We start from the raw sequence: 10,267 nt of genomic DNA, 5'->3' as shown, positions 1-10,267 counted from the left end.
GCACTGCGGCCGCGCCGCGTAGTTCAGAAACCACTCCGAAAAACCCTCGAAGGGTCAATTTGACCTCCAACCGAGCGCGTGTTAAGGGTGCGGTAACTTGCGTAAGGTCAACGTAGTATATACAAAGTTGAACAAGTTTCACACAGCCACTGGATATCGACCAAGCTTAGATCAGACATAGAGGTGATCATGCACTTGTCGCAAAATGAAATTTGAATTCACTGCCTATTGCATATCGCCAAGTATTGAAAAAACGCTGCTAATTAAATTGGCCCAAAGAGCTCAGAATATCGCGTATGCCGTTTAAGTGCGGATGGTAGAATTCTATGGCCCGTATAGACGGATGAATTTGGTTTGGATGGGTAGATGATTTTGACTGCTTAGAATTTATATGATAGTGTTTGCTAAGTTGCAACTGCGGCATCCTCATATATTATCGTATAATACGTTTCTGAACAGCCAACTCGAAAAAGGGAGCTAACAGACGTGTTCAGAAATCCATTTCTAATACGATGAGTACCAAACAACAACTAGCAAGCACACCGAGTGGTTGTTATTACGACTTTCGTGGTTCCTTTTTGTAGTTTACGAATCATCCAATAGATGTCGGCAGCATCCGCACTTGGAGAATCACCTCACGGATATGGCACCGGGTAGGGACGAGAGGATTAGGCCCACGCAGGGTAATAGGCTCACGCGTCCTCAAAAATGGAATTGGGTCCTAGCTGTAGGCCCACCGAGCGCATAGCCAACCACTTTTTGAGAGAGCAGCTGAGTAATAACTGACGTGGGTAAGCTGCCCTTCAGTGGCGAGATCTCCTGGTTGAGAAACAGATGGCTAATTCCGGGGAGCAGCAAGCGTCGGCAGCAACGCAGCCTTGAACGTCCCCGAGCGGAAGAGGGGGGGGGGGGGGGGGCGGTGAGGTGGATGGGCGGGTAGCCAAGTGGCCTCAGACGCCCCACATAACGGTCCCGTGCGGAATAATGCTCTGCGGTCGAGGTCTCGCACGATGGCCGGGGCAGTGACGCACTACTCACACCCCCCCCCCCCCTTCTTTACGCCACAGCCTTTGATGGCCGTCTCTAACCGAAATAGCCCTAATTTTGGCGCGAAAAGGACAATCACATCTGAAAAACACGCTAAACGACGGTAGTGCGGATCATGCGAAAACATCGCGATGATCGGGCCAGCAGAGGAAATTGTTGCAGGTCAAACAGGTACGGGTGATTGAGGGAACACCAGTGGATGGTGATCAGCGCATGCACCAGATGCTGAGAGGCTGCTGTGGAATATATGTAAAACTCGAGAAAATGCGCTTCGGTCGTTAACTGGATTGGAATCTTGTTCAAGGAGAGAACACAGATTTCAAATATCGACTACTTACCGGGCGTCGCAAAATGCAAGTGCAGCAATCCAGAAAATTGTAGACGCGTGAACAGCGACAAACGCTCTATCGCATGTATTCATTCAAGACCACAGAGCAAACACATATATCAATGCTACCGTATTTTGCCGCAGTATCTCTGCATGGCCAGAGGCTGGTCGCTCGTTTTAAAGCTCCAAGGTTCCTTGAGTGTTCTGGTTAATCTCCAACGGCACCCGAAGCCGATCAATCTGCCTGCCGCCTTGATCTTCAGCTAGAACACTAATCTCGCCTCACACATAATGATAGACTATTATTCACGCCTTTTCAAGCGGTTAATTACCGAGAGCTGGCATGCAGCGTCAACATGCTCTCCCTCTCCGCCACCCACTCCATCACTGCGTGGCCGGGAGCGGTGCTCCAGGCGGCCGACCCCGTCCGGCGGAAGCGGTCTACGCCGCGCAAACGCACACACTCGCCCGGGTCAGCCATTGGCATTCCATGAGCCGTGCCCCGCGGCGCCGTCAGCCGACCTTGAACTTCGACCCTGACAGGAGGGGGCGTGGAAATGGGCGCAGGTTCGGTGATACGTTAATAGGCAAACTGACTGGAGCGTCGTTAGACGTCTTAAGCAGCCAAGATTGGGTTGAGGTGACAGTCCGCAGTGGGCGCGGCTGGGATTGGTCCGGGGTGTCAATGGCGTTGGGAAGTCATTGTTCTGGGCGCGGGTGTGATGAGGGAAATGAATAAGTTGCGTTGTTGGGTAACTGATTGCATGTCTGCGCTGCCTCGAGTAATTAACGGGCGGTGCCTCTTCATCATACCCATCGCCCGGATAAACAAACCGACATCACTTCCCAGAAGGGCTAAAGTCAGTGCTTGGTAGGCCTCCATGACACCTCAGCGTTCAGAAGGCCTGTCTGTTACCGAGTCGGACTTGGAGACCAGCTTTTGATGTATGCTTTCTGGGAGTCAACTCCCAGAATTGATCCACTGACTTAGCATCCAGGGCCCACCCACGCCCGCGTGCTGCTTGGAACTCCCCCCCCCCCCATCCCATTATAGATGAAGGAACGTGTCGGCGCGGGGGACGCAGTTGGGGCGGGGGCACAACTGAAAGTTTTCACTGAAAATCGAGTTAAGCGCACCACAGGTTCGTGAAATTTATTGCATGACGTAAAACAACATCTTGTGTGCCCGATCTATTCACCTCTATCTGTCTGGTCGTAATTTTTCGGCGGTACATTTATTCGCGCAAATATTACTGCATGCAGACAATCAACCTGCAACAGGGGCCCGCATGTTCCCGAGCGCCAGTCTGAGCGCACGCCCCTGTACCAGACAGTGGGAGTGTCGAACCAAATCTTGAAATTGGCTCTTTCCATTCGTCGTCATTAGGTTCATGTTCAACATTATCGGAAATGGAGTGCCATGGTGCCAGCAGATCCCCACTACTCGACCTATGGACCCCGACCAGACCTCCGTCCCAGTCTCCCATCCTGAGATCATGTCAGAACGTGATCTCATTCACCTGGCCTTCCACCGTCATGGCGCCCGTTGTCCGCGCGTGCCCGACCGACTCGACTCGACCACCTTGGGCCTCTCCGACGGCGGGTGCCGGCCCGGCCCGACACCCACCCCATTCCCGAACGCCCCGCCCCGACAGTGGGTCTCTGACCGCCACGAGGCCCATCCCATTCCCTTGTGCCACGCACGAGCCAGCGGACAAATTGCCCGTTATTAATGAACAGAGGCGTAACAAAGTGGCGTCGGCTCGCGCTGCCGGCCGCGCACCGCGGGGAGGCACAGCAGCCAATCAGGGCGCCCGGCTGACACCACTATCGTCCCGATCAGAACCAGGTCGCCGTCCTGATTATGTCACGCCGCGTGACTGCCGTCGTGATGCTGCCGCCGCCGCGCAGAGCACAAATCACGGCTTATCACGCGACCGGGGCGAAGAGCACGCCGTCGGTCACGTAGCACGCCGCGCCGGTGACAGAGTCGATGGTCGCCCGATGGTGGCGCCGCTGTTCCTGGCGTCACGTGACCTGAGCGGCGGTCGGCACCGGCGAATCACGTGACTCGGCCGGCTGCCGAGCCCGGCGTCTCGTAGCCGGCGTGTGGCGGCGTTCGCGGCGCGCCGCTGACGGACGACGCCTGTCAGCGCCGGCGCCGGCCACGGCATTGTGCGGCGCGGCTGCGACGATGGCGCTCTTCACGGCCACCAGTGGTCGTCCATCGGCGGCAGAGATGAAACCATACCTCATCGCGGCCGCGCCGCGCGGTAATTGGGTTTGGACCGCGGCGGCGGCTCATCCGAGCTCGCGGCGGCCGGCGCGTCGGGCGCGGCCGCCGCTCTGTTTTGCCCGGCGTCGGCGGCCTTCTGTTCTGGCCGGGCTGACTGGCGCATTCCTGGCTGCAGATTACGGTGGTCAGTTCGGCAGCGATGCTGAGGGGTGATAGGGGCGACATGATTCAATCTGGGCGGCGCTGGACGGCCGCGTAATTGTTGCCGAGCGTGCCACGCATAATCAGCGCCGGGAGTTAACAAGGGAGCCACGGAGGCCAGGTGATGGAGAGCCTCATTCGGTAGCGGGTAATTGTATTAGACTGGTATCTTGGATTTGACAGCATTCGTCCTTCTGGGTATCTTGATCTGGTATGTTGGCTTCTGTCGCGCGTTCGCGATCGACCGAGTCGCTGCGTCCGAGTAATAACTGCAACACGCATGTGCTCGTCATTGAACGTTGCGTTGACTAGTACAGATCGCCTCTGCGTAATCCACGCAAGCCTTCGAGATGGACATTTGAAATAGCAAACGGTTATTCAAGCGATCTGCACTTTCACTAAAGTTTGCTAGTCGGAACTCGACCGCAATAACCTGCACCCCTCTGCCGCGCGAGGGCTCCTTGCTCGGGAGACAGCCTCCTGTCACGGCCGGTTGCCCGCCCCCGCTGGTCTGAGCGGCCCGTGGCGCCACCGAGAGACAAAGCGGGCCGCCGAGCCGCCGCCGTGATGGACGGCGGCACTTCATTAGGGCAGAGCCAGAAAAACGAGACGGACCGAGGCCGCCCGCGCCCGACAACACCACTGTGGTGCAGTCGTGTGACGCTGCGGCGTGATTTTAACGTTTGGTGCTGTAGTGTGATGCCGCAGTGTGATGCGGGGTTGTAGTGCAGTCGCACGATGCAGCGGTGCGATTGCGCAGTGTGATGTAGGGGTGTGGTGAACTCGCACGATGCTGGGGTGTGGTGCAGTCGCACGATGCAGTGGTGTGATGCTGCCGCACGATTCAATGGCCTTGTGAAGTCGCACGATGCTGGGGTGTGGTGCAGTCGCACGATGCAGTAGTGTGGTGCTGCCGCACGATTCAATGGTGTTGTGTAATCGCACGATGCAGCGGTGTGGTGCAGACGCACGATGCAGTGGTGTGGTGCTGCCGCACGATTCAAAGGTGTTGTGCAGTCGCACGATGCTGGGGTGTGGTGCAGCCGCACGATGCAGTAGTGTGGTGCTGCCGCACGATTCAATGGTGTTGGGTAATCGCACGATGCAGCGGTGTGGTGCAGACGCACGATGCAGTGGTGTGGTGCTGCCGCACGATTCAAAGGTGTTGTGCAGTCGCACGATGCAGCGGTGTGGTGCAGTCGCACGTTGCAGCGATGCAATGGCGCGTTCATTTGCGCCGCCGAGAATGTCTTGGAGCTGCTTGAAAGCATCCACGGCGCCCGGCGGCTGTCCCTGACCAAGTCGTGCAGGTGCCGCTGCCACCGTCGCAGGGTTGCGCCGACTCGAAGCTAAGGCAGCAGACTGCACCTCATACCGCACCCACAGCAGCAAAGACGTCATTCGTCACAGCAGTACTGTACGGATTTGTTTACAGGTAACAGATGACTTTTTAAGATACACAAAACGCCGCAGAGATGCATGCCGATAGAGTGGTGTCATGATGAACGCGACGGGAGTAAAAAAAAAACGAAAGGATTCGCTCGTGACTGTGTAAATCAGACCCACAAGTGATAACGCTTGATGTTATGGGGAAGTTTGCAGCCTTTTATCCGGATGTCTTACAGTTTTCCAGGTGTCACCCTTTCACCTTCGGTTTTTACCTCTACCTTGTGCATGCTGCAACGACGATAATGACGGTGCTGTTGCTGGAGATGGTGACTGCTTAAGCAACATGCACTTCCGAGGACAAGGTTATCTGGAGGGCGAGAGCGAGAGAGAGAGGGAAAGAGAGAGAGAGGAGAGGGAGAGCAAAAGAGAGAGAGAGAGAGAGAGAGAGAGAGAAGAGAGAGAGAGAGAGAGAGAAGAGAAGTAGAGAGAAGAAGAGAGAGAGAGAAGAGAGAGATAGAGAGAGAGAGGAGAGAGAGAGACGAAGAGAGAGAGAGAGAGAGAGAGATAGAGAGAGAGAGAGAGAGATGAGAGAGAGGAGATGAGAGAGAGAGAGAGAGAGAGAGAGAGAGAGAGACAGAGGGAGACAGAGAGAGAGGCACACACACACACAGCTTAGCTGATGCGGCGCGGGCTGTCACAGCTCCGAAGTGGTACGTAATGCGTCATGGAAACCGCAGCTCAGGGTGTTTTTAGAGCGTTTATTGTGGGGTTGCGACACGCCAGTGTTACCTTATGAAGCCGAGTAACTGCGCTAGCACTAGACGACAGCATGCCGGCCAATTAATCCTTATCCGGCCCGTCCTAATTCTAGGTCATACAGTACCGCGAAACTTATATGGCCCTTCTCTCCGTACGAAACAGGCTAGTTGGTGCACAGTTCTGGCGCAATTCGATTCGTCCCGAGTTAAGCCCACTTATCTCAAAATAGTACGCTCAGTTTACCTAAATTATCCTCTGTCGCCATGCTGTTATGACGTTGAGCTAATGTGCTGCCGCAAGCTAAGCAGCCTGCTGCTGATTTTTTGAGCCGCGTCGTCCTGCCTGGTGGACTCGAAGCTTGCGAGCCCCGGGCATGATTACAGTCTCATTTAAAACATCAGTAGTTGAATCAACGAGCATGTCTGATAGAGGTGATCAGCAAGCAGCTAATTTCCTCTGAAGAATCATCCTGTCTTTTACGGCCGTCTATTGTGCTTGTCAAATTGAATCATTACGGCGCATTGGAAGCACATGGTGCTCCATTGTAAGCACCGCGGCTCCATAGTGTTGCCGTCCATTTTCCCTGGCAGGCAGCGTCCAGCCAACTGCTCTTGGCTGGGTGCGTCAGGCCGAGTCTGGGCCCGTGTGATGGCGTCCCCGTGCCTCCCCATCAGCCGCGGCGGCGGCGTCAGTGCCAGCAGCGCGACGGCACCATACATAACCCCGGAGAGCGCATCTCGCATATTCCACGTCACGGCCGGCCGACTCTGGCTTGGGACAAGGCAAACGACAGCGCCGCGCGTCTCGTCTGAGGAATTCGATCAATCTCCCTTATGGCGGGGAGAGCCCGGCGAGGAGGGGAGACGCGCCAGCCAAGGGTTGCGCCAGGTCGATACCGTCTGACGGGGACGGTGCGGGCCGGCGTCCGGTCGGTGGCCTCTCGTGCAGCGAGCGCCTCGACCCCGCTGGCGCCGTGGAGTGCGGAGCTGAGCTGGAGGGTGCCGGTACAACAGCCGACAAGAGGCGTCGCCCCTCGCGAGTCTGTGCTAAGCTGAGCCCAGCGCGGCTCAAGCGGCTCGCGGGCTCGGCGAAGGCAGAGAGGTAGGGGTGCTTCCGAGTGCAGATAATTCAGGAAGAGCTGGGAACGGAGGAAACGGAAGAAGGTCTCAAGGAACACGAGAGTTAGGACTGACTCGCGACGCCTTGCAGAGTGCATGCCGGTATTCTCCGCGGACTCGCAGTGGAACGGATGCGTCTCTCAGGGGTGCAGGGCGTGCACCCCGCGGGCGCGTGCAAAGCTGCACACCACGCGTGGCGTGAGGATGTTCCGGATGCATGCATCTCGTGTGAGTGACCCACTGACGAGGACAGCACCAGCTGAAAAAGCTCTGGCGCATGAACTCTGCGAAGAGGTGAGGAGACCATCACACTGTCACGTAGCAGAGATGTGACTCAGTGAGTTTCGTCAGCTTCCGAGATGGAATACAGCGACTGCAGACAGGGCCTCTCGGGGACCAACTCGAGTGTTCCAGCAATCAGATCGTGAAGCAACACGAAGACAAGAGGTAAAGCATAGATTTAGCGCATTGCAATATATTGACAGTCGCATCCAATGAGTTGAACTGCATGTATTGGTTATAGAAACATTCGTGGGCGTCAAATGTTGCGAAGCCGCCTGATACCAAGCGGTTTGAAATATTATGAGGCATGACAATGCAGGCCGTTTAGTGATGCATATAATATTGATCTGCTATGAAGGATCCCGGGGTCGATCTTCCCGCATTACCTTCTCTGATATAACTTAAGGTCTTCATATGAGGTTTGGAAAAAATAGGTTCTGACTACATGTCATTGTTCCCACCGAGTGGCACCAAATTCGTGTGAGGTCTGTGCCAATTCGTCTCAGCCTGTCATCTGTCAGATCTGTACGCCTGAGCATTTTGCTGAGCCCGTCAGCTCTGTGACCTAAAACATTTCCCCATTCGCGGGGCATATGAACGCATTGGATGGGTTTCAAACCCACGCACCAACGTGTCCCGCCAGCACAACGTGGCCGACTTCCGCGCCGCAGTAGGCTCGACAATCCTGCCACTGAAGCCGACATGGGCGCGCACCTGCTCGCGCTGCACGTCTGTCGCCAAGAGGGCCCTCAGCGTGGCGCTCAGTGGCCAGGTCCAGGTGGGGCTCCACCTTGCCGGCGCCGCTGTGGATGAGCCCCGCGCAGGGCGCCGGGCGGGCGCCGAGGCTGGCGATCGCAGCGACTAATGCCAGCAGGTTGGAGTGAACACCGGTCCCCAAGTCACCTGCCCGGGCGAGCCGACGACCAACTGTCGACCGCTCGTACGTGACCACTGTCGCGGAGGCCGTCCCAGTCACCACACGTCAAGTGTGGCTAGACGACCGTCCGAGACACAATCCGTGACATGACAGCTGCCTGAGACATCGGGATCATTTCCGATGCCTGATGATACATGATAACATATGATGCCGTGCGATGATCTGAGTAGGATGATCTGATAGGGAGAATCGGCCCGGACATAGGTAATAGGGAAGAGCCATTGCAGGCACTAAGCGTAGGGTAGAGCCATCTCGAACACTGAATGCAGTAGGAGAGCCACCTCCGACACTGCACAGCAAACATCGCAGTATAGAGGTCTCGGGCAGAGGGCGCTTCTGGATAACCATCCCGACAACCAGGAGATAACCATCCCGACAACCAGGAGAAGCTGGAAAATGGTTTCGAACACCAATCGATAGATATCAGGCAGATGACAAACGACAGGGCCATTTTCATACAGCCGACTTTGTTACATCAAACACCGTGGCCCTTCGTTTTTCAGAAGGAGAGAAGTACAGCAGCGTCGCCTGAAGTCTCTCGCTTAGTTACGATGGAGGACGTCTTTTAAAAAAAATACTGTGTGGTCTGCTCCATCCGTGTTTCAATGTTGTGCCGCAGTTTAGGTAAGGAACCAATACATTTATCAGTAAAGTATGGGGTCCATTTACAATCTGAGCTCGTATCGCTCGGTTTTATCTCCTCCGCCATAAATCACACCCTTTTCTATTGATCACCCCAATTTATTTGGGCTGGTCGGCCTTGTCCAGACATTGGCCTCCTCGTGCCCTCAGCAGGCGGCACGTGACCTTACGCCCCACCCCCGCCCGGCACGCGAGGGGCCTTTGACCAGTCTGGTCTTCGCACAGCGGTTACCATTTCTGGCGCGACCAGGCTCACTTCGAATGAGACTGACGCCTCTGCTCTGCCGAGTGTATGCACAGCTGCGCTGGACGTCGCCGGCTCTGCCTCCGATGGAGGGGAGCAGGAGGGCGGCGGCGGCCTGTAATCTGGGCGATAATTAATCTTCTTTACCTTAGTTGACGGCAGACTAGCCCAAGGAGATAAAGCGGACAATGGGCCATTTGTGATTTGGCTGCTTCATTTGTCTTCTTGCAGTAGTCCTGGGTCAGTCCGTATGTGGGTCGGCCTGCATCCTGCTCTCAGCGAAGACGCAAGTCTCCAAATCGCCGGGCAACAACCTGCTGCCTTGTGATACACCATACACACTAACCGTAAAACTTCAAACTTAACCGATTATTCGACCGCTTACTTCTCCCTTCACGCCAGAACAGGGCCCGTCTGGTGATATCTCCGCGATGACCACGCGAGCCGTGGAGCCCACTGTGAGCCCACAGAACCAATTTTGAGCCCACTGTGCGCTGCAATACCGGCGCGTAATGCGGCAGTTGCAAAACGTTTCAGCAGCTGCGAGAGATCTGTCTCACAATCGTTTAACGAGGCTTGTTTGTCTGCCGCAGAATAGATGGTGGCAAGTGAGTGCACTGGAGTGGACTGGAAATCTTCAAAGAATACCGTCCTAAATGCTGGAGAATGTCTCACGACTTGGTCTGCTCGCTTGAAGCAAACCATTCGCTGCTTTGCATTCAGAGACACGTTCGGTGACCAATCATTCCACGCTTAGTATCGTTCATTCCACGTACCAATTAAGTACCAATCATTCCACGCAAAACTTAAGTCTTATGTCGTTGTGGGGGACATCTGCCCACTTATTGCGCTATCATACTTAGACAAGTCTGCTGTAGTAGTTAATACGCTACACACACACCTGTTTTAAGTTGTATTCTATTTTCAGGCATTTCAGGTGCGCATGCATATTTCTGTGCTTTGAAATGCATGGCAAATCGGGTCATGAAGGAATACCGAAAGAAGGCACACAGGGATTGGGATGAAATCGCGTAAATAAGGATTGGGATAAAGCCGGAGGGGAGATTTGGGAACCATCAAATAT

Source organism: Pollicipes pollicipes, unplaced genomic scaffold (genome assembly GCF_011947565.3).
Source record: "Pollicipes pollicipes isolate AB1234 unplaced genomic scaffold, Ppol_2.1 Scaffold_4002;HRSCAF=4701_pilon_pilon_pilon, whole genome shotgun sequence".
NCBI lineage: Eukaryota > Metazoa > Arthropoda > Thecostraca > Pollicipedomorpha > Pollicipedidae > Pollicipes > Pollicipes pollicipes.
The sequence above is the reverse complement of the archived record's forward strand: the minus strand, read 5'-3'. Positions refer to the sequence as shown.